The sequence below is a fragment of the Cnephaeus nilssonii genome, assembly GCF_951640355.1.
Source record: "Cnephaeus nilssonii genome assembly, chromosome: 4".
NCBI classification, from domain to species: domain Eukaryota; kingdom Metazoa; phylum Chordata; class Mammalia; order Chiroptera; family Vespertilionidae; genus Cnephaeus; species Cnephaeus nilssonii.
Window position 1 is genome coordinate 50509319 of NC_137075.1, and position 24997 is coordinate 50534315.

Below are 24997 nucleotides of genomic sequence, written 5' to 3' on the forward strand. Positions count from 1 at the left end.
GAACTAGACTTCAGACTTCTGATGGATCATGATCTCTTGAGAAAGGCTTTTCCGGCGAGGAACCAAGGGCAGCACCATTCAAGGACTCCTCCAAAAAAGGCCAGCGAGCAGTCGGGCCAGGACACATGGCCTTCTCGAAGCTGGCAATGGTCTCTCCTCCTACAGGTCCCCCGGCTCTGGGTTAGGTCTCTTCAGCCCGCTAACCCCGTCTGCTTGTCCTGGCTGCGGGGCTCCTATCCTCATGGTGCGGAGCAGGCCCCATAGCAACTGGGTGACTCTCACGCCTTGGCACTGGCTTAATAACCCCATCTGTTCATTCAAAACACCTTACTGAGTCCTTGAAAGGATCAGAGGCACAACATTAAACCACAGAGACACAAAGGCAAATAAGACTGTGCCTCTGTCTTGCGGGTACAAGCTAGACAAGGAGCTAAGCACAGAAGGTGACATGGCGCAATGGGAGCTATGTTTCAGAAATAGTGCAGAAGTTATTCTTCTGCAGTGGGACTAGGGGAAGCTTTCCTATCTGGTGGGTCAGTAAGAATCTGTCAGACAGAAGGGACAGAACAAATAAAGGCACAGAGCTAGGAGCATGCATTGCAGAACATGAATTATTGTGTGTGACAGCAAGAGATAAGGCCCAAAAGATGTACCAGTCTCAGACTGTAAATGGCCTGGTGCTTCTTACAAAGGAGTCTGGACTTTTCCTTAAAGACAGTGAGAAACTGCTAATGATCAGATGTATGTTCTAAAAATCTCTCTTATTCACCCATTCAACAAATATGTACTAAGTTTCTACTTTGCGCAGGCACTGTTTTCAGATACATCTACTTATCATTATAAAACAAGACCAATATAAATGCAACAAGCTGGAAAATATTCCAAGAAATGTTAATTAAATGATTAAGAACATGGGAAGGTTGAAAGTATGCATGATTTCTACACAACATCAGATCAGGACAATTAGACGTCTCCCATTTGGAAATTCAAGTAAGACACAATTTTATGAAAATCACTGATTTGTTCATTTAATTTTAAATATCAATTTAAATGAACAAATACAGATGGCAAATTCATCATATATAAAGATATTAACACTAAAACTAATGAAATTTGAAGGTTATATCAGATCAGATTAACACAGAACTATCACTTTAATCGACAGCTAGGCATGCCTACAAGCTAAATATAAAAACAGATTCCAGAAAAGAACAGTTGCAGAATAGAGATCAGAAATAATTCGTGAGTATTTGTCCTTTCATTCATTCAACTTCATTCATTCATTTATTCATTCATTTTTTCATTCAAGGAAGGTAAGAGTATTCTCTCAGAGATAACCCCTGCCCACAATCACAAATAACAAAATTAGTCTGAAAGGGCCTTTGTCCTAACAGACTTTACGGCCTTGCAACCAGTTATTACAAGCTAAAAAAAAAGTCTCCCCATTCCAAATACCATGCTGGCAGCAAAGTGGCAATTCTACTTTAGAGCTCTATTAATTCTAAGCCTAGGATATCAAGATCAGAAGGGGCAAATAGGAAACTAGGAAATAAAAAGGTAAGATGACCAAAGACAGATGAGTGATCTCACCTATTTGTCTGAAGTATTATGAAATCTCAGTATAAAGGACTCGCCCAATGAAAACACCAAAACACCTCATAAAGTCAATGACTTTTTAAATTACTGTCCATTTTGCTTATTTCCAAAACTCTGTATGCTCTGGTGTTATCACCATTCACAAGCTTACTCCAGTTTCTCCGAAAATGCTATTTTGTTCCTCCAGGCTTGTGCTTTCATCCAAGTCTTTTTCTTCATCAACTCACAAATCCTTCTAGGTTCTATAAATCCTTCATTTTCCATTCCTCCAAAAAACTTTTCCTTGGCCTCTCAATCTGATTTAAATGTGTGTGCTTTTTCTATATCCTCATTGCACGTCATGTTATGTCTATCACAGCATTATCAACCTGAACTGGACTCCCTCACTTACTCATTTACTCCCCCGTTTACACACCTGGACTTATCCCAATAGACTGCAAACTCCAGGAGTGCAGGAATCTTGTTTTGATTGGTCTTTGGGCCCTAGCACATCCTATATGTAATTGCCGAAGGAAGGCAGGGAAGGAGGGGGAGAAAAAGGGATGAAGGAAAGACAGACTAAAACAAAGTTTTGGCTTAAAGTCACAAGATTCATTAATTCAACAAATTTTTTTATTGAGAGCCTACTATGTCCCAGACACAACTCTGGTAGCTGAAGATGCAACAAAGTAGCTGAAGGAGGTTGGAGCCAAAAAACGCAATCCCTCTTCTCACAATGTAGTAGAAGAACTAGATCCTAAACAAGCTCTTACAGTGTGTTAGGAGGAAGAAGTGGCGTGGAGAACTTGAAGCAGAGAAAGTGGACAGGGGTCTTGGAGGAGAGGGTTGCTGTGAAAAACAAACTACCTTGCTTCCCATTCAATGCTTCACCATCAATCTTTATTATTTTTATTTCCCTTCTTATAAGGAATTTGTGCTTTCCTTCTTCAGCATCCCTTCCAATGGCAATTGTTTTGAAGTTCATAATTCTTGAGTCATTCTTTTAACCTCAGTCTTTTTTTCTGATGCCCAACATCCATTGGGCTATAAATCTGTCACATACTACTACAAGTTAGCTTTCTCCAAGTTATAACCCTGTGGTCCAGCCAAGATACAGAGATTCACAAAAATGCTTTCATCACGTCCCAGCTGGAATCTCTTAATTCGTTATTTGCAGGTCTAGCCAGTACCTCCTGTGAGCACTTGCAGTACAGGAATAACTAGGTTGCAATCGTGTGCTCGAGATGTGGACCCCTAATTACAAGTTTCCCATGATAAAGGCATCCGTGCACAAGTTTATGTGAACCAAGGTTTTTCCTTTCTCAAGCCAACTCATACTTTCTCCTGTGTAACTTGAATCAAAAACTCATTTCTCGAGATTAAAAAAAAAAGTATTTTAAGTTTATGAACCACTGATTAATTCCAAAGAAACATTCAAACATCTACCACCACTCTTTCCTGGCCCGTGTAAGTTAATCTTTTATTTTTCCCCCCTCATTTTATCCATTGTAATACATTCTGGCATTCTCACAATAATAATGCAATCAGGAAACAGACGAACTAGCCTCTTAAGTAAACAGAGCCTGTTCTTTCTTGAATTAAGTGGCCTAAAGAATGCTCATTGCCCTCCCTTCCCTGGAGATTAGTCAACAACTTGCGATTACTCAACAGTGTCATTTTTACTTTTATATTTCGGGTGTTGGTGATTCTCCATAATGCATTCATTAGATAATGAAAGTTAAGGAGCGAGTTGGTTAATACAGCATGAGCATCCAATTTGCAACCCCTGCCCTAAGGTCTAAGGAGGTGTACACCATTAAGCTTCATTTATTTATGACACATATCTTCTTGTAAAAGCAATCTTCAGTTGGCACCAAATGATTGACTTGTAAGTCTGAACAATTCAATTCAAAAGAAATTAAGCTGTTAGTAAGGGCTTATTACTAAAAGAATATTGCTCTTTATATCAACAAACAATCTTGGAACACTCTGTCTACCAAAAAAAAACAAAAAACAAAAAAAAAAACTTGAAGATTAGAATGTGTACTTTTGGCCAGGAATAGGATTGGGGAATCAAAAGTGATTCTATTGGTCCAAGTATTTGAGAAGAAAAAATATTTTAAAATCAAATCCTCTAAGGTTGGCACATAGTTCAAATTCATTGTCAGTTCCTTCATTCAAAGGGGCAAGTAAGGAAGAACATTCAAATCTCCAATGAGACTATCACTGGGTTCCTAACCTCCAGATGTGTGCTCAAAAAGTTCTCAGGGCAATGACAGAAAGTTATGGACAAGACAAAACTTTTGCTGGTCATGTTATTTATTTTTCAGGCTTGTGTGGAAATACTTTGAATTGGATGGAATAGAAGTATTTGCGGTTTGACATACCCTCTGTTAATGTTCCATTCCTAGACCTGTGCTCTCCAAAGTGCATCCTGTGATTTATTTTTTAGTAAAATATGTCAGCAGCAAAAATGCAACTCCAACTTGTTGAAGCTTGTAGGTACTTTCAGTGACCATGTACCCAAGTGGTGAACACAGATTTGCAAGGAGGGCGGTCCAGGGCCAAAGCAGTGTGAAGACCAGAGACCTCACCCGGAGCATTGCCAAGTCTTGTTGGGTGTGATGATGCATGTCTGAATGTAGCAATTATAGTAGAGAATGATAAGAAGCTATTCTTTACATGTTTGTAATGGATACTTTCTTGGCAAAAATCCATTCTTAAAAATACCATGTTAATTGAATTTAGGAATAATTCCATGTATTAAGCAAAACAGTTATAGGATTACTGCTAGGTCTGTTGCTTAATGTTAATAATGGCCCTTCCTTTCTTTTTTTTTTATATTATACTTTAAACTACAATACAGTTGCACATATAATTCTATCACCCTCTCAAAAGAGCGGGGAAGCAAGAGAGTGGGTATTTTCATTTTTTAATAGGCTATAAAATCTCCATTTCCCAGAAGCTAGCTTTCTGAAACCTGTGGATGTCAGGAACAGCTCAGGTCTCTGAAGAACAATGAGGGGAATATTTGGCGCCATCTTCTGCCTCAGGTGTGAGATCTTTGAGGACATTATTCTCCGAGTCTTTTTCAGCCCATGTCACCCCACAGAAGAGCACTTCGTGTTCCATCCCTTCACGAAGTGCTGAGAGAAAATAAGTTCTATATCAGGCTCTTTCAGGCATCGATGTCCTCGGAAGTGCTCCTACTCAATAAACACCCCCTCCAGACCTCATCAAACCTGTGCACACTTACACTCAACCCACCTAAAGTGTCTCAGCGTGGAAGGGTGCAGATCTGTTTTAGCAACCCTGAGGACTAAGAGAGTTATTATTAGTATTAACATCCCAAGGTCAAAACAAGGAGCCCAAGAAAAAAACTTATTTATTCTAAAATCAGTTAGTTCTATATTAAAACCAATGTTATTTTATTATAAGATGGAATGAATTCATGAACGACGACAGGGTAAAAGGAGTCCAAATTACGAGTCTAAGGAGACATTTGTGATGGAGAAAGGAGCAAGTTCTTCCTTGCTTCCCAAGGCAGCAACGTGACCTGTTCTTTAGCTTCTTTGAAATATTCTGGATGAGATCTTTCAAAATCTCATCCAAACTGAGATTGCTGCGATAGCATCCTCTCACATGAGCATTTTGTACTTGGTGAAGAGGAAGTTTCTGAAGTATGTTTAATATTGTATAATTAGAATTTGAAGAAGAACAAAGGTCACTGAGTGGATAGCTATAAAAAGTAAAATTAAAAAGATAGATTATGACATTTCTGTTTATCTTTTTTTTTTTTACAGTTACTGACGTTACAAAAAGAAAGCCTGAAACATCCACCCTTCTCAGTATTTCTCAATCCAACATCTTATTTTAATTTTCTTTTCTTCCTCTACAGTTTTCTCATTTGCTTTTCAGCCAGCAGCTCCTCCTACCTACCCACACCGTGACGCTGTCAGAGAACCTACGGCCACTACGCACACACCATGGCTAAAAGAGAACACGGAACCCTTTAGGCCATTAGTTCTTGAAAACCTAACAAATGGGACATTTGTACTTCTTGAGGCGCTTGAAAGGCATCTGTTCAAAGCCTGCAGGCTCCCAGCACCATGAACCATGAAATATATCCCCTGCCCTTTGGAGATCAATCAACCAATCAGTCTCCTCTCTCAGCCTCTCCTTGGAAGTTCCACACTGTATCCCCTCGGACGTTAGCTTCCCAGGCTTCCTGAGGTGCTTCCCAGAGCGGCATGTCCTGCCCCACGTGCACTCCATACACTGGCTCCTCCATGGCACTTGGCAAGGTAACGCTCGGCCCATGGAAGACGGATAACTCTACAGTCAAGGGCTACACTGGGCCTTTGTGAGCGAGCATGGTAAGGCATGGGAAAAAAGAAACAAATGCTACTTAGACCATTCCAGTGATACCAGACTATGCCAAAGAGCCTCACACCCAAATTTAAATTTCTTCTGAAAGCCAGATCTCTTTGTGACCAAATGTTTCTCAGGGGAAGAAAATTGATAGCATATTAATCAATGTCACTCCAGGCTACCCAGAGCGGTCCCTTTTAATTCTTTTCATTCTTCTCCCCTATTTTCAGCCACAGATAAGCTACAGCCGCTATTCTATTCTGTGGAGTTGAGCTAAAGCCAATTATAATTTCATAATCGAGTAGAGCATATCAGAGGGGCAGGTCACCACCCACTGAGACAGTGACGAGAACTGCATGCACAGTGTGGCAGAACAGAGTCAAACGCCAGCTCCAACTTGGCTGGAGCTTCTGGTCATTAAGTAACTGAGGCAGACTGAGCTCAGAGCATCGTTACAGCGACGCGCCAGCAAATCACGAGGTCCACTCTGAACCCAGTCCTGTTGCTAAAAGCCACGGGCTAGATCCGTTGTTAGATCCAGTCTTTTATTCAACAAATATTTATTGAGCATATACTATGTGTCAGGAATAATGCTAGGCCTTTGACACAACAGGCAAAAGCCCCTATTCTCACAGAGCTCATGCTCTAAAGAAGACCATTCTCCTACCTAAATCCCCAGGTATTTTTATAAGAGTGAACTGCACATCTCCTGACATATATATTTAAAAAAAAGAAAAAAAAAAGATCACAAAAGAAAACCAATTTTTAGTCCTTCCCTAAACAGGCGCTCCGGTACACCTGTCTAACTTCACCCTTACAGAAACTGCACCAGAAGGGTGTCCTAAGCAGAGCGACCCGGCAGCCGGACATTCATTCAGACATCCAGATTCTTGGTGCCTGTGTGTTCTCTCAGGCTCCTTCGGCACCACATTCTCTTCCGATTCTACTTACAGCTCAATTTCAGCTAAGCTCCCGCATCCATCCATATATTCATCACAGTCTGGGGGAAAGCGTTTTAATCATACAGAATCCCCTTATGATTAAAGACAAACTATTTCCCAACTAATCCACTCAAACAATTTTCTTAGTCACCTGAAATGTAGAATTTTAAGACTTGATCTAGAAACTGAAAGACATCAAGAATGGCAATAGCCAAGAATTAGCAACCCAACTGAGAACCAAAGGAGAGGAGAAGAGAACAAAATTAGAAATTAAAATAAAGATAATTAATAATAGCTAAAAATAATGCTAGAGATGGTTTTAGCCCTAAAGGCCAGGCAAATATTTGTTGGATAATATGGATACACCACAGTCTGGGCTGAGTTAGAAAACACAGATCTCATTCCTAGACACCTGCCTTCGAAGAGACAAGAGGGTCTTTCCCGGCTCAGTTTCCTTAGCTTGGAAATATATGCCCTCCAAGGACCAACTGAGACAGTGTGTATGTCTATAAAGTACTGCATACATGGAAGGATCATACAGCTTTGGCTTCTCTGGGGTATCAAACTGCACAGAATTCATTTGTGAGCAATAACAAATGGCTGTATTTGAAGCTGTTCATGGTTTTAAAGGGTCAAGAGGAAAGCTATGCATTCCAAGTAGAGATGGCAGATCATTCATTTCTTATTCGTTGTAAGAAACTCAAGGAACAAACTGTGCCTGAAACTATTCATTTATTCATTCATCTAGTCAACACATACTCCTGAGCTACTATGTGCCCTCTACATTGGAGGTAAAAATGGGAGCAAGAAAGATCAGTCCCTTCCCTCATGAAGCAGAAAAGTACTTAAAAACAAGTAAAAAAAACAAACACAAAAAACACAAAACCCAACACTGATGTCTCATTCTTATATAAAGCTATACACCATGCAGCATGACTTCATGTATTGTGCACAGTGGGCCTCCAACAATATTGGCTGTTTAATTTTCAAAATATATTACAGACAGTAAGAATTTATCCTTCCAAAGCCCACAAAGCCACATGTGCTGTTATAAACCTGACAGGCCCAAACACTATGTTGCTAGGTGGTGGTTATTATTGTTCATAAAAACCATTACAAGTGTATCTAGTGACTGAGGTGGTGGCCGTGACTTGTCCAAATAGTAAATGATTTATTGATACCAGAATTGCTCTTATGACATCCAAAGGCATTCCCCGGAGACAAGTCTGCATGCGTCCACTTGAAAGCATGCACTATCTCAAAAGGTTCAATGCCTGAACAAACCATTTTTATGGTGTACTTGTTTTATGTATTTTAAGGGCAGCTTAGTCACTGCCCTGGAGAAAAGGTAGGGGTCGGAGTCACTATAGAAGCACGAGGGGAGAAGCCGTGTGAAGCAACGTAAAACCCAAGACCCCCCGGGTTTTGAAGGGCATTGGAAACCTATAAGAACTCTCACACCTTATCCGGGTCAGGGCTTGGTAGCTCTTTACAGAAGATTCTCACGGACAACCTGAGCTATCGGGTTTCTAATGTGCTGTAAAAAATAGTCTACAGCGTCCTATCACCCGCAGCGTGGGTGCCACGCACCACTGCCTCGTCCTGAAGGGCTGCGGGCAGAGCTCCCGCGCGCTCTCCTGGCCGCTTCTCCAGCCTCAGGTCCCATCACTCTCCCTCATGGTCTGAGGAGTCTCAGGTACTTGGGTCATCTTAAAACCTTTACACATATCCTTCCTTCTACCTAGACAACTTCCTCTCACTCTTCACACAGCTGGCGACTTCTCTTAGAGGGGCCCCTGAACAGGGGTCCTCATGTGTCATTATTCTCCGCCCTTACGCCCTCCACATCCCTTCATTTCCAGCCCACACTGGTACTTGGGTGTTTCTGTGTTTACGTGTTTGCTCTCTGCTTCCCCCACTAGAATGTAACTGCAGAAGGTAGGGTAAGTGTGCTCCTATAGCACCGTGCCTGGGGAAGAACAGATGCACAGGGACACACTCACATCTCTTCTCCTCAGAACGATTTCTTTTCAGCCCAATGGCATACCTTTCTGACAGATGCATTTAATAAAACCCTAATGAGTGAAGTTGGAAATGTCAATATTTTGGCTTTTCTAGCTGTAGTCCTCTATGACTAGCACTTTCAGTCCTTTTACAGATGTGGGCCTCAAGAATGGCATGTGATTTTCACTTATATGTGGAATCTATAAACCAAAATTAACAAACAAACAAAATTGAATCAGACTCATAGATACTGACTGACGGTTGTCAGAGGGATAGGGGGTTAGGGGAATGTGTGAAAAAGGTGAAGGGAGTAAGAAGTTGATGTGTTTTTCTCACATTTATATTTCTCTCTGTCTTTCCCTCTCTCTTCCACTCTCTCTAAAAATCAATGGGAAAATATCCTCAGGTGAGGATTAAAATAATAATAAAAATAAAGTACATCAGAGAGAATATAGTCAATAATATTGTAATAACTGTATGGTGCCAGGTGGGTACTGGAAATATTGGGCGACCACTTTGTAAAGTACATGATTGTCTAACCACTATGCTGCACACCTGAAACTAATACAAAGTAATATTGGATGTAAACTAATTGAAAAATAACATTAAAAAAGAGGAAAAGATGAGCCCAGCTGGAGTGGCTCAGTTGGTTGAGTGTCATCCTGTGCACTGAAAGGTTGCTAGTTCGACTGCCAGTCAGGGCACATGCCTGGATTGCAGGTTCAATCCCAGGTCTGGGCACATATGGATGGCAACTGTCAACTGATCAATGTTTCTCTCTCTGTCTCTCTCTCCACCCCCCCCCCTTTCTCTCTCTAAGCATGTCCTCAGGTGAGGATTAAAAAAAATGATAGATATATAAATAGGTACATAGATAGAAACATAGAAAAAAAGAATGTCATGTGGATTCTATAAGTAAAAGCACCTCCCCACACACCCATAAACTGCCTGATGCCATCTTTATAGACTCAAGTTCTCATATCAACCTGAAAAGCTGAATATATACTTTGCATAGGTGTCCATTTTATTTTGCCGACTGGTAAGTTTCTATGATCTCTCAATGATTTTAGAATGCCACCTTTCTAAAATAGCTGAGTGCTTTCTACATTTCACTGCTGGCCTTTTCTGAAGAAACAAGTTCACTCCCCCGTCTGTATCTGCTGTATACGTCAGTATATGGAAACAAAACCTTTTAGTAATCTTTGGTTAGCTGTTGTGACAACAAGTGTTTTCCTGGGCTACAGTCACCACATTTTATGGAAATGGTTGTCATTCACTCCTTCACTTTCTCCTCCTTTTACTGCTATTTGCACCATTGGAGTTTCAACCTTCATTACAATTGCAACAATTGGGTGTGTATTGAAGAAAAGCACATGGTTGATATGATGTCCAAAAGGCAATGTTGCACTTAATCTGAATAGGCGGCCCCAAAACTATCTTGTAACAGTAAAATGACAAGTCCTCTAAGTGAAAAACATAGTCACATTGGGGTATCTAAGTTTAGGTCTAGTACTGGTGATAGTTGATAGTTTGATAATATTGTTTATGAAGTACTAGTAACACTTTCAACCAACATTACTCTCACTTTCATGAGAATGCAAATGTTAATAGCAAATGTTTATTAAACATGTATTATGTCTGGGCTAGGCCTCACACTTCGTATAAATACTTTGTATACTATCTCATTTAATATCCCAACCGTCTCACTAGATAGGTTTTAGTACCCCCTTGTACAGATAAGGGAAGTGCGGCCGAGAGCCGATCAGGAACTTCTGAAAGCCCCACAGCCAACATGTGGCAGGACTTTCTTCAGGGTCTAAGTTCTTAACCCATTTTCTGGGAATTAACAAGCAATTTTAAAAACACAATGCCTCTTAATTAGGAATTTTAATTAAAATGTTCAAATTATTGTCATGTAATACTTGCAAATTGGAAGGAGGGATTCCTTTGGTATAAAACTTAGTCTTGAAGATCATTTCCCAATCATTTCCTCTCATTCATAAAAAACAAAGAATAACAACCCAGAAAACAGGGGAGCCCCGTGCACACTTCAGGTTGGCTCAGTAAAAGGCTGTAATGACTTCTTGGAACCTTGCCTTTTGTTTGGCTTTATGATAGCTGTTGGGCTTGGCAGTGTGAAAAAGCATTGCCGAAAGAAATGAAGCCTAAATAAGGTCTGAAAAGAAATGGAACAGACTGATAAGCCTCAGAGGGAAGGGGGGTGGGGAGAAGGTGGGGAGTAGGTGCGGAGTAGGTGGCGAGTGGGTGGGGAGAGATGAACATGGGAACTTATATGCCTATATGCATAGCCCATGGACACAGAGAGTAGTGTGGCGAAGGCCTGGGAGGGGCAGGGGCAGGGTGAAGGGGGTCAATGGGAAAAAAAAGGGTGACATTTGTAATACTTTCAACAATAAAGGTAAGTTTAAAAAAAGAAAAAGAAATGGCTCTAATTCCAAATCACACTATTTTTTAAAAAAATTAGAGAATTTTCTATGGTGTTTAAGGGTTGTTTTCCTCAAAGAGGGCAATTCAACTTTATTACATACTGCTTTGCAAAGCGAGTTTTATATTATTCATATATATATATATATATATATATATATATATATATATATATATACTCTGCTTTTTATTTTCCCCCTAGTACAAGTTTCCAAAATATTCCTAGCTTTTCAAATTATGCTTGCAAATCATTATACATTTATACATTATAAATGTAAATTTTGATTCAAAGATTTAGAGGACCATGGCTTTGCCTTTGTTTTTTAAAATTCACTAGTTTTTAATTTAAAGACTATATCACTGGAATCCCTAACAAAATATGAGCTTTTTCATTGAGACTTTAGGGAAGAAACTATCCCTAAGAGCTAATGCATATTTATTATAATTTTTTTCAATCTGGGTAAAATTGGCCCCCAAACCTGAAAGCCTTCTCTTTCAGTTGAGTGTCCTACATCAGTGAAGATCAGCAATGTCTCCTATGAAAAGGCAGGCAAGAGGACAAAGGCTCTCCAGGGACAGAGAGAAATGGCCTATTTTATGAATTGCACCATTACAACATTCTTTATTTCCTGAGGAAATAAATATCCCAACCCATTGTTTACTTATAAACCTCTTCTGAAACAGTTCAGAGAGAAGGGATTGCTGATGAGGGAATATGAAAGGAAAGTTGGAGAACATTTCCTTTCATATGTTCCACAGAATTCACTTCCCACACATTTCAGAGTACCTTTTTAAAAAAGGTTGTATCAAACAAATATATTTACCATTAAAATACTATCTCTCAGCAACCTCAAGATCCCACAGTTAAATAAAGTAAGTCAACAGAGATTTAATAAACAACTCGTCACAGCACTGGGTTTGGTATTCAATGCCATAGGAAGGAGCATCATAGTTTTGTTCTTTGTGCTATGGAAAGCACCATAGCCTGGCTGGAGACGTATATATAAATTAGTGCTTTATTAGCCCCCAAACTAGAACTAGATTAGCCGCATTTATAATGTCCATATCATGGGGCCTGACAGGCCAAATTTACTTTGTAGAGAAAAAATATATTCACATGTTTCCTATATAATAAAACCCTAATATGCAAATCGACCAAACGGCGGAACGACTGGTCACTATGATGCGCACTGACTACCAGGGGGCAGACGCTCAATGCAGGAGCTGCCCCCTGGTGGTCAATGTGCTCCCACAGGGGGAGTGCTGCTCAGCCATAAGCCAGGCTCACGGCTGGCAAGCTCAGCGGTAGTGGCTGGAGTCTCTCCCACCTCTGCGGCAGCGCTAAGGACCCCTCGTGGGATGTCCGACTGTTGGCTTAGGCCCTCTCCCAGACTGCCAGAGGGCACAGGCCAGGCTGAGGAACCCCCTCACCCCCAGTGCATGAATGTCATGCACCAGGCCTCTAGTTTACATATATATTCATAGTTGTGTATATATTCATATTTATGTAAGTACATATTTATGTAAGTACATATATATTCATATTTATGTAAGTACATATATATGTTTTAAAATTAAAAATCATTTGTATTTCATTTGATGAAGAAAATATTTTTAAGAAAGCTTAAAGTATTATAACTTGCTTATAAGGTTTCCCAAAAGACATGAAAAAGGATTCTAGATCACTTTATTAGGATATAAGTATATCAACAAATGTACATTAAAAACATATTTTGACAAGGTGAATGTGCTCATTCCTTACCTCTTAGGTAACATCATTAAAAACCATCATCCTACCCTAGTTGGTTTGGCCAGGTTAGATTCCGGTCAAGGGCACATGCCTAGGTTGAAGGCTTGATCCCCAGTAGGGGTGTGCAAGAGGCAGCCAATCAGATTCTCTCTCATCATTGATGTTTCTATCTCTCCCTTTCCCTTCTTCTCTGAAATCAATAAAAATATTTTTTAAAAGGATTATGTTCTTAAAAAAACAACAACACACAAATAAAACCATCATCCCCAAAGACAAGGACTGTGTCATCCAATTATCTTAAAACATAATAAACTTCAAGAAAACAAGAAGTCATTAGAGGAATGAAAATACTAAAATGGCTGATGTAATCCTTAAAGTAAATTACAAAGACCAAAATTTGAATAGATGCATTGACCATCAAATAGAAATGTGGGTGGGGTCCAGGCGGCCAGAGGTGGTGATGTCAGTGAAGTTGCATGGAAATTGATGGGCTCTCAGGGTGGAGTCCCCTTTGGTCAGGAAAGAACTGAGGAAGGATAAAGCCTTAAACCTGACCTTGAAAGTAAAGTAACCAATCTAGAAAAGGGAGCTCTAGCTCTGAGAATATCCAATACTCCTAGTTTTTCATAAGTAGTACCCCCAAGGGCTGATAAGAATCAGATGGCATACATGTCAACCACATTAAACCATTCAGACTATGAATTTATCACTACTTAATGAGATAACTCAGCTTGCCTTGGTAATAGTTTAGAATATTAAAGAACCAAACCCAAGAGAATGGGTGTTTCCTATTGCCTTAATTTCTGGTCACATGTGTCCTCTTAGGAACACAAAAGGTGAGTTACTACATGATGAAGAACTTCCTCCAAGCCCTCTAGACTTTTTGACAAATACTCATCTACAGATGGGGATCATATATGGATTTAAAATACCTATCTAGAATATGAAGATGTTATCATAGAGATGTCAAATGACTTTCAAAATGATTGTCAAGATCAGAATCCAGATCTTTAGAATAAGGATGTTAAAGGTGTTGAGGGAGAAAGGGAGGGAAGGTAAAATGAGTGGATTTGAAAGCACTGGGTTAAACTAAGTGCAAACACTTACCTTCCTGCAGGACTCCTGGGAGCTAGTCTGCGAATACACCAGTGCCTCTCCAAGACGAGGACATGGAATAGCGTTTCCAAAATGCTACGGCCATGGAAACTTCATTGCATGGAACCCCCAAAGGAGTAATGTTTCACAAAAAGTACTTTGGCACATCATCTGGACCACAAAGTCCCACATATGCGCTCAGTATACATTCCCAAACCAAAAGCAGCAGGCTCTCTAGAGGCCATAACTCCGAGGGAACATAAACACTAAGCGTCCTCAAGGACTCTCACTCGAGCATGTAAAATCGGGAAGGGTCTCCAGACTGCTATCCACAGGGTTAAGCTGAAACACTTTCGGAAACAGGCCAGTCCACGCACTAATTTGTACATACAAAAGAGAATTTTCAAAATCCCCAAACCCCGCATCATACAGATATTGTGCTGAAGCACCATTCAGTAGCGGGGCACCACAGAGAGATTTGAAATTCACCCTCCCTTCTTTGAAGTAAAGCATTTGGCATCATGCCCCCTCTTTGTCATAGGAGGTCTCCAACACGGAGAAGGCTGGCAGAGCAGGGACCTCCTGAGGGTGACTGTGTGCTCCCTTTTCCCAGCCAGTCCCAGCCTCTGCACCTTTGCACACTCTTTTCCCTTCACCTGTACTTCCCCTCACCTACGCTGCCTCACTAAACCTTTGCCCTGCTCGGTTATTTAATTATTCCATATATGCATTTCTATCTTTCAAAAAAATGATTTCAAGAACCTGATGATGCCCTAACTGGTTTGGTTCAGTGGATAGAGGGTCGGCCTGCGGACTGAAGGGTCCCAGGTTCAATTCCAGTCAAGGGCATGTACCTTGGTTGCAGGCACATCCCCAGTAGGGGGTGTGCAAGAGGCAGCTGATCGATGTTTCTCTCTCATTGATGTTTCTAACTCTCTATCCCTCTCCCTTCCTCTCTGTAAAAAATCAATAAAAAATATATTTTTTTTTAAAAAAAAGAACCTGATGACAAAAATCACACATTTCTTTTTGGTTCCATCATAATGCCTAGCTTAGGGCCAAGCCTTTATGAAATACTTGCTATAATTGTTATTTCTAAATAACATGACGGCAAAAGGTTTTGCTTATCACTTATATTTGAACAAAATTCTATTTATATGTCCTGAGAAATTAGACTCTCATCTGCGGCCCCAGTTCTGTTTTTATTATTATTATTATTATTATTATTATTATTATTATTATTGGTTTACTTTTAAATACCAATACAGGTTCTGTCTCTAAGACGCTGCTTTCTTAAAAGTTGAAGAAACAACAGGAAGAAGGAAAATTGGAGACTTAACTGAGAATTTAAGAGAAGTGCTGATGTTACAAGAAATAAGGTTCCAGAGTGTGTTGTCCAATAGCCACACGTAGCTATTAGCTGGCCCAAATTCATATGTGGCATAATATATGCACGGGAGTTCAAAGACTTACTATGGAAAAAAGAATGCAAAACATCTCAATAATTTTCAATACTGAGGATCAATTAAAAAAAACTTTTGGATATGTTGGATTAAACAAAATATATTATTAAAATCCATTTTACCCGTTTCTTTTGATGTTTTCATGTGACTATTAGAAAAGTTAAAATTACTTATATGGCTCACAATACAATTCTATTGAGTGTTGCTCCAGGGTTTTGAGCACTCAACACTAAAACATGGTCCAGAAAAAAAAGAATAGTCCAAATATTATATGTGGCCACTAACTTATAAAAAAAACTAGAGGCCCAGTGCACAAAATTCGTGCATTTGGGGGGTACAGGGGGATCCCTCAACCCAGCCTGCACCCTCTCCAATCTGGGACTCCTCGGGGGATGTCTGACTACCAGTTTAGGCCTGATCCCTGCTGGCCTGATCGCCCACATAGTTGGACATCCCTCTCACAATCCGGGACCGCTGGCTGCTAACCGCTCGCCTGCCTGCCTGCCTGATTGCCCCTAACCGCTTCTGCCTGCCAGCCTAATCGCCCCCAACTGCCCTCCCCTGTGGCCTGATCACTCCCAATTGCCCTCTCCTGCAGCCTGATCACCCCCAACTGCCCTCCCCTGCTGGTCTGATTGCCCACAACTGCCCTCCCCTGCCGCAACCCGCCTCCTCAGCCAGGACTAGCCTTCTCCATACCGCACAGAGCCGTAGGACCCCCAGGCCTCACCGTACGGAACAGCCACCAGGCCCCACCTCTGCTGTGCACGTGGGCATCTTGTGGTGGCCATCTTGTGATGGTATCATGCCCTTGCACCTAGGCTTTTATTATATAGGATATTTTCATTTTTTTAAAGATCAGAGTGCTAAAAAGACAATGAAGTTGAAAACAAACTGTCTTCGAAGATGAATCCATGATACTAAATCTTTGATCAAATTCAATAGCTGCATTCCATTATTGGCTTTGAGAATAGAAGAGGATGTGAAAACGGACATTTCCACCAAGACAACAGATACCACATTCTAAATCAAGTATGACACTGTGATCAGAATTTGCAAAAGGGGTGACGGCAATCTGATCACAAGGCTCTTAAATCTCATGCACACCGAGAGTATCAAAGTGTCTGAGGTAGCAAGAGATGGGCAGGGGGTTACTTGGGCGAGAGCTGAGCTATCACTAGCTCTCTCTGAGAAACTGGGGGAAGACCACATTATGATGACTAGTCACGAGGGGGGCTTCCAGGAGGTTGCTCAGAATACATGATATATAACCCTGACGTCTGCAGGACACTGGGGACTGTCTAATGATGGAAACTGGCCGCCCTGCCCAGCTGACATGGCTCAGTGGTTGAGCATCGACCTATGAACTAGGAGGTCATGGTTCAATTCCCGGTCAGGGCACATGCCTGGATTGCAGGCTCGATCCTCAGTATGGGGTGTGCAGGAAGCAGTCAATCAATGATTCTCTCATTGTTGATGTTTCTCTCTCTCTCTCTCTCTCTCTCTCTCTCTCTCTCTCTCTCTCTCTTTCTCTCTCCCTCTCCCCTCCCCTTCCTCTCTAAAATTAATTAAAAAATATTTTTTTTTAAAGAAAGAAAAAAACTGACTGCCCTGATGCTCAGACATGGTTCCAGGGAGAGGCTGCTACTGTCAAAGTTGGTTTGTACCCCAGAAATTTACTGTGGCAAAAAATGCAAGAGTGTTTTCTGCCAGCTAGTGGTGGGCCACTGCAAGGGAAAGCTGGTGTGGAGTGGGCTTAGATCCTTTCTCAGAGGACTGCCTGGAGCAGCAAAGAGGCCTCAAATGGCCAGAGGTACCACTGGACGAAAGAAACTGTAAACAACTAAGAACTTAGATATATTTGCTCACATTAACCCACAGGGAAGAAATTCTGAAAGGGGCGAAAGAATTTCATCTACCAACAGAGGAAAAACTAGCGCACTGAGTGGGCTGAGAGGGACAGAGCGTGGGGACAGTGCAACTGCTTTATCACAGCATCCCACCAGTCCTGCATCTTCACAGGCATGTGCAGCCTCGAGAGGCATGGTAGCATATGTTCCCTGTGTGCATACAGTGACTCAACCGCGAAAACTGAATGTCTGTGTCAACAGATGTGGTTTCTGCAGCTATTCTAGGACAATCAAGTTTATTCGATGATCCACCGCCTGCCGAGTGTTGCCATACCACTTCAGATGCGTGGTAACATTTAGGGCATTCTGCCTTTGCTCTCTGCACTATGGTATTTCGTTTCCATTTAGACTGAATACCAAAAGTGAGGCTCACAGAGGGCTTCGATGTACTTTAGTGACAACAGAGTACTGCTGGTTACCTTTAAGGGAAACTAGATGCCTAGCTCGCAGAGCCCTGCCTTCCAAAAGCACTTTGAGAACAGAAGGTGGCCTGCGGCATTTGCACTAGGAACTTCAGTACCAGCCCCCTAAAATTTAACATTACGTAAAATTAGTGTCAAAAATGCAGCTCTGTAAAACTCACTTTGAGAGAGAGAGAGAGAGAGAGAGAGAGAGAGAGAGAGAGAGAGAGATGCATTTCATTAATTCCTTCCAGAAAAAGCATGAGAAAACCAGGCCTTGATTCCATGAAGCACCCTAGACAGGCCTCTGTGAGGTCACGTTTCTAGCTCCTTTTTATGAGGCAAATGTATCTGAAATCACGACTTGGTTATTATGTATTGGGAACATTTATATGTTAGTCCTTTCCATTCATTAGACACAAGGCAGCTTTCCTGGATTCATAAAATAAATGCTTATCAATTGTTTAAGGATTATTTTTTAATAATTGTTCAATGAAATCATTTAAAAAGATCTCTGTGCAAAATTACCAGTTTTTTACCATCAGGGAAACTAACTTATGATAAAGACAGTTTCTTATATACCACTGTACATATGAGGATGTAGATTTAAAAATAAAAATATAAACACCTTTTCCAGCTCCATTAACACTGCAATTCCATAAAGGAGGCAAGTGGGGAAGGAAGGCTTAGTTCCCCTTCCACTGTCTGCTTCTCTGAGGGAGAGAGAATTATGGCAATACTTTCATTTTTATTCTACTGCACATTTGCCCCATTGTTCTTTTTCTTAAAGCGATCATTTCAACAATGCTTTCCCTTAGGCTTTATCGAGGAAGAGCCAGCAGAACAGCCAACAGACATTCTTGATTTGGCAACAACCCAATGATTGTCTTCACAGTTTAGACTTGGGTAGGAATTTAACACTGAACGAATGCATCGGAATTTAGAAGGCTCCGTGTCCATGCTTACACTCAGCGGCACGCGTGAGGACCGCCAGATGGAGGAATGAGAGAAAACGTTTTGTTATGTGCATTCATGCTTCCAAAAGGCTTCCTCCTCCGGTTCACAGAAAGTTTGCCATGAAACATTAATCCACTTCCATGTGCTCGAGAGCCATGCAAGACGATCCTTTTCACTGCTTTTTAGTGAGTCAGTTTTTGACCCCAAACAGCTAAAGTGCTTGAGTATCCACTGACGTCATTAGAGCTGACACTATTTTGTTTCTAAAACTCAAATGCCTCCCAGAAAGAGAAGAAAAAATGGTCATGTGCTCATTTTAATGTATTGCTGGCTCTATAAAGGTAATTCCCGGAAAAGTGGCTCAAAATATGGTGTGAACAGTCCTATATAATAAAAGGCGAATATGCAAATCAACCAAACAGTCGCTGTGATGTGCACTGACCACCAGGGGGCAGATGCTCAATTCAGGGGCTTCCCCTGGTGGTCAGTGCACTCCCACAGGGGGAGCACCACTCAGCCAGAAGCCCGCTCAGGGCTAGCAAGCGTAGCAGCGGCGGCGGTGGTAGTGGGAGCCTCTCCAGCCTCTGTGGCAGTCAGACATCCCCCAAGGGCTCTCAGACTGCAAAAGGGCACAGGCTGGACTGAGAGACCACCCCCTCAAGTGCACCAATTTTGTGCACCAGGCCTCTAGTTGTAATATAACAATGATAGAACCTTCCATGGTATGTACACTGAATGGCAATATTCATTTTGTATGTCTACATTTAGGAATGTTGGTTCAGTCCTTCAGAGTCCATCCTATATAATAAAACCCTAATATGCAAATTGAACCAACAGCAGAATGACTGGTAACTATGATGCGCACTGACCACCAGGGGGCAGACCCTCAATGCAGGAGCTGCCCCCTGGTGGTCATTGTGCTCCCACAGGGGGAGCACCGCTCAGCCAAAAGCCAGGCTCACGGCTGGCGAGCGCAGTGGAGGTGGTGGGAGCCTTTCCCGCCTCTGCTGCAGGAGGGCGGTAAGGAGCGAGGGGTCTGGGACTGTGAGAGCCCCAGACTATGAGAGGGATGGCTGACTGCCAGCTTAGGCGTACCTCCCCTGAGGGGTCCCAGACTGCAAGAGGGCACAGGCCAGGCTGAGGAACACACCCCCCGCAGTGCACGAATTTTGTGCACTGGGACTCTAGTTTATTTATACAGTAAACTGCAAACAGACAGGAATCACCCTCTTTCCATGAGTGGATTATCTTTAAAATATCAAAATCAGCCTGGCCAACTTGGCTCAATGGTTGATTGTCGACCTGTGAACCAAGAGGTCAGAGTTTGATTCCAAGTCAGGACACATGCCAGGGTTGCAAGCTCAATCCCCAGTGTGAAGCCTGGAGGAGGCAGCCCATCAATGATTCTCCCTCATCATTGATGCTTCTATCACTCTCTCCCTCTCCCTTCCTCTCTGAAATCAATAAAAATATATTTTTAAAAATATATAAAAATCAATAAAATAGAAAAATATTCCAAAACCCTGAATTAGATGCACCTGAGCAATATTCAAGACACCTTTCCCTTGGCTTTGAACTTATTTATCAGCAACTTAGTTCAACTCTCCACCCAACTAGCCAAATTTCTTGAAGGGCTTTTAAAAAATCTATTACTTCCACTTAAAAACTCATCGTTCTACATTTCTTCCTCTGTTCCTCAGAAAATTCTCTGCATTACTAATGGCCCCTTCCCAGTGAAATCCAACTGTAGCACAGTGATTCCATACACAGGCTTATGAGCCAAACTGGCTAGGTTCAGCTTTTGATTGCACCACTTACAAGCTGTCTGACCTTGCACAAGCTATTTGACCTCTGTCTGCCTCTGTTTACACCTCCATAAAATGGGACTCATTATGGGACTTTTCTCATAAAGTTGCTGCAAATCACCAAAGTACAGCATTCAGCACACTCTAAGTACCCAGTACACATCACCTGCTACATCAAAGGGCCTCTTCGTGATTTTCATTCTTTCTTGACCCTTTGACGAGAGAAACAATTGCCAAGTGATTTCTTGAACTCCTTCTTGCCTTGAGTTTTTTAAATTAGTGCCCTCTTGGGTGACTTGCTTCTCTTTGTGTTTTCTCAGTGTCTGCCTTTTATTGTCTTCTTCCTCAAGCTTATTCATCATTATCCCTCCCCATCTCCAAGTTCAGGTCTATCGCCATCATTCTCCCTTTTTTCATTACCTTGAGAAGCTTCATTCACTCACATGATTCACTGTGTTTAATATAAGAGAATTTAACAAGATTTTAAATGGTCTGCATTCTGAGGCAAAATGGCAAGAGAAAGTGTGATTCCACACAGTCTTATTGACAGTAACTATGGTAATAAACAACTAGCTCGTGTTATCATTGCCAAAACAGACACTGACTTCATTTCAATACTAATAACAAATGCTAACATACTGTACCGCAGAGCTTAGAAAATGATCAGTTTTACTGGTTACTCAAGGCCCAAGCAGAAAGAAGGTAAAAATGGTGGGGGAAGAAGGAAAGAGCAATCAGGAAGACCATAAATGAATAAATGTAAATTTACAGAAAATAATTATAAGATGAAGAACAATGAAAGAAACTTAGGATATAAAAGAAAATGCAAGAGATTCTATCTTTCATAGAGAATATAGCAGGGAGTGGGAAATGCAAGTGCTCACAGGGGCTAAGAAGCAAGTTAAATAAATGAAGTGGGCAGGATGATAACAGGGAGTGGTGGAGGTTGTGGCAAACCAAAGAATGTAACTAAAGGTATTTGCATTCAGAAAAGTAAACATTGCAAGCCAAAAAGTCACAGGCCTTTACTTTTCTTCCTCTAGTGCAGTGATAGGAATTAGTGTCATTGTTACCAGCGCAACGAGGCTGGCTAGCCAGGAAATGTTTTAAAAAACATATTTATTTTACTGGCTAAACGCTGCAAGTAAGACAAATTTACTTCACAATCTGATTGCATTTGCTGAGTGAATTGTTATGATTCATAATTCAAGCGTGCATCCACTGCTCCTCTCCATCACAGACCAAACCACTATGTCCGTGAATTAAGATTCACGTATTGGCTTAAAGAGAGCCAAATTCTTCCCAAGTCATCCCCAAAGGGTATTCCACACTTGTATCAGCTCCCTAAGGCACTTAGAGGTATATAAAAGTTCCAAGATTTCCCAGGGACAAAGCGGCTTATTCTAAGAAGGACCTGTAACTGACATTTTAAGTGTTCCTTTCATGTGCATTACATCATGACAGGAAGTTGTTTGTTTGTTTGTTTGTATTTGTTTATTGCCACTTGCTTTGGACCAAAACACACCTTTTTTTTTCTGCATCCTTGTCAATTGAAAAATAACAGTCTTGTGGCCCTGAAAAAATCATACTTGTGAAAGATGGGGCCGAATTCAATTAGGCATCAACAGTGTAAACTGTGCTTACGATAAACCAAGGAAAAATATCCAGGATTGTCCCCGTGAGCAAACAGCAATTACCCAGGAGATACTTATTTGTGTCTGATAATCATATCTCTGGGTTTTCTGGTGCTTTAAAATAAGTCCCGTTCAACATGTATTGGCCATGTACCATGCATCAGTAGGAATTAAAAAGATGAAACTATAGTTGCTGCTGAAGAGCTTGCTCTCTAGTGGTGGAGGTGGAAGGGAAACCCACTTGGGTACCATGGTGATGTCCCTACGAGAGGCATGGAGAGAGAGCGAAGGAAGGATGCAGGAGCACCAGCCCCAGCCGCCTGGAAGGGAGGAGAGTAATAAAGCCTTCCTGAAAGTTCATTTTTAAAAATAAAAAGTAACATCCCAATTAAAACCTAATACAACTAGCCTAGGCAGTTTAAACTAGCCTAGATAATAAACGAGGTAATCGGTACACTACCCAACCACAGAAGTCACACAGACACTTCCCTACACTTTCAGGTGTATGTCCTGACTCAGTCCTGCATATTTAGTAACGATTCCAGAAATCACAAATGTACATTTGAGTAAAAAGATATATTGCCTCTAATTTTGTAAAGAGGTAAGCAGATGAATTTCTCATGAGCTGAAAACAGTGAAAATTCTATTAAGGGAAATACAATTCTAGAATCCAAAAGACTCCCCTCTCCTGTGTACTGAAGGAAAGTATACCCATGCATCGCCTCTCCCGCTGAAGGTCTGGGACTGCATTCAGGGGTGGAATAGGCAAAAGGTAATAATTAAAGAGAGCCCACTTTCTATTCCCCCATCTCAACTAACACAAATGCCTGAAAAATCTGCCAGTTAGGGATTAATCTTATTTAGATACTGCGAAGATCCCACACCTCAGTGCAAATTTCAGGGGAGGTGACCGAAATGCTCTCCAAAAGTTGGAGAAACCCTTAAGTAATATGCCAATTTTAATTAGTAGTTTAGTAACGTAACCCATTCATTTCATTTCTTAATCTTGGTAAAAAAAAAAAAATCAAGCCTTTAAAGACATAACTGTGGGATGGTGAAACACCACGTCCTCTTTATTTGAGATTGGGTTATTATCAATACCAGAACTATGGACATCAATATCCTTTGCTGCAAATTATTAATCACTTTCTTAGATGTAAAATAGCTTATAATTTCATTTTATTAGTGATTAGTGATTTTTTTCTAAAACAAAGTGAACCTCGTATTACCATCGCAGAATTATTTTCACATACCACTTTCTCAATGTACACATTAACAATTTTAATCTCAATAATTTAAATCCTACAATATCTTCATTGAGTAAATAATGAGGACATAATGATACCACCTAATCAAAACATTTACTTGTATTACTCTGGATATCATTAGACAAATATTAGCTCCAAGTCAGTAAAAATACATCTGTGCAAGTTGTAAAAAGAAACGGTTTTAAGAAGGGACTCCAACATGGCACCAAATGCAACAGAAAGGCCAAGAGGCCATGATGCATCCATCACACATCAATACCACACAACGGTTTATTAATAGAGATACAATGTTATTTATCCAGTAATCATAGTAATTAACCTGGAGTTACTTGCTAAAATATGTATTGTTGCTTTATCAACAAATAACTCCATTTAAATAAACTTGTAAAAATAGAAACAGAGAACAATTTCTCACATACCACTCTCTGCTCTGTTTTAAAATAACATATATTCAACATCTGCTACTAAATCTTTACTTTCCATCTTCGAATAAAAAGATCTTTAACAACATTGGGTACAAGTGATGATGCAATTTAAAAAGGTTTATGAGTACAGGCAGTCCTGGGGTTACATCGGAGATCCGTTCCTACGGCGCAACGTAACGCGATTTTCGCCGAAAGTCGGAGCCCACCTACTTAAGCACCTACGTCACTCACATGGAGCACGTGCACAGCAGTAATGAAGTGAAACAGTAAAAAACATTTAAAAGAAAGGTAATTCCTGACCTTTACTTGTGGTAAATAAATAATATAAAACATAAAGCACATATGTACATACGTCGAAATGACAGAACTTTTTTTTTTTAAATAAATAAATGGGAGATGGCGGCGTAACCACAAAATGACGTAAGTTGAATCCAACATAACCCAAGGACTGCCTGTATTTTTCAATGAATACTTTTCATAAGTACAGTATTCTTGCAGTTTTGTGTGAAATGAACCCACTAAACCAGAGGTGGGGAACCTTTTTTCTGCCAAGGGCCATTTGGATATTTATAACATCATTTGTGGACCATACACATTTATCAACTTAAAAATTAGCCTGCTATATTTGGTCAAACATTTAATTAACTTACCCCTATTGCCTTGGCAGGGCCAGACCACATGATTTCATGGGCCTTATATGGCCCACACGTTCTCCACCTCTGGTCTAAACCTCCACTATAAAACTGGGAGCGATAAGAAAATGGAGATGAATGTGGAGACAAAATGATAAAAAACGCCATAGTTCCGAGGATGGGAAGGACCCTCAAGCACATTACACATCTCCATACATCTGCATTTTTAGGTAGAACATTAGTTTTTATTAGGAGCAGGAGTAAGCATTAGACTTGAACACAGAAAATTCACATTCAAATTAAAGCTGATTATTATGTGTG

General features: G+C 40.8%; 1 protein-coding gene across 1 annotated transcript in view; it reads right to left on the reverse strand.

Moving 5' to 3' along the window:
• FBN1 (fibrillin 1) overlaps nt 1-24997 on the reverse strand; it is a 231190-nt gene that overhangs the window by 161027 nt on the left and 45166 nt on the right. The window lies entirely within an intron of this gene.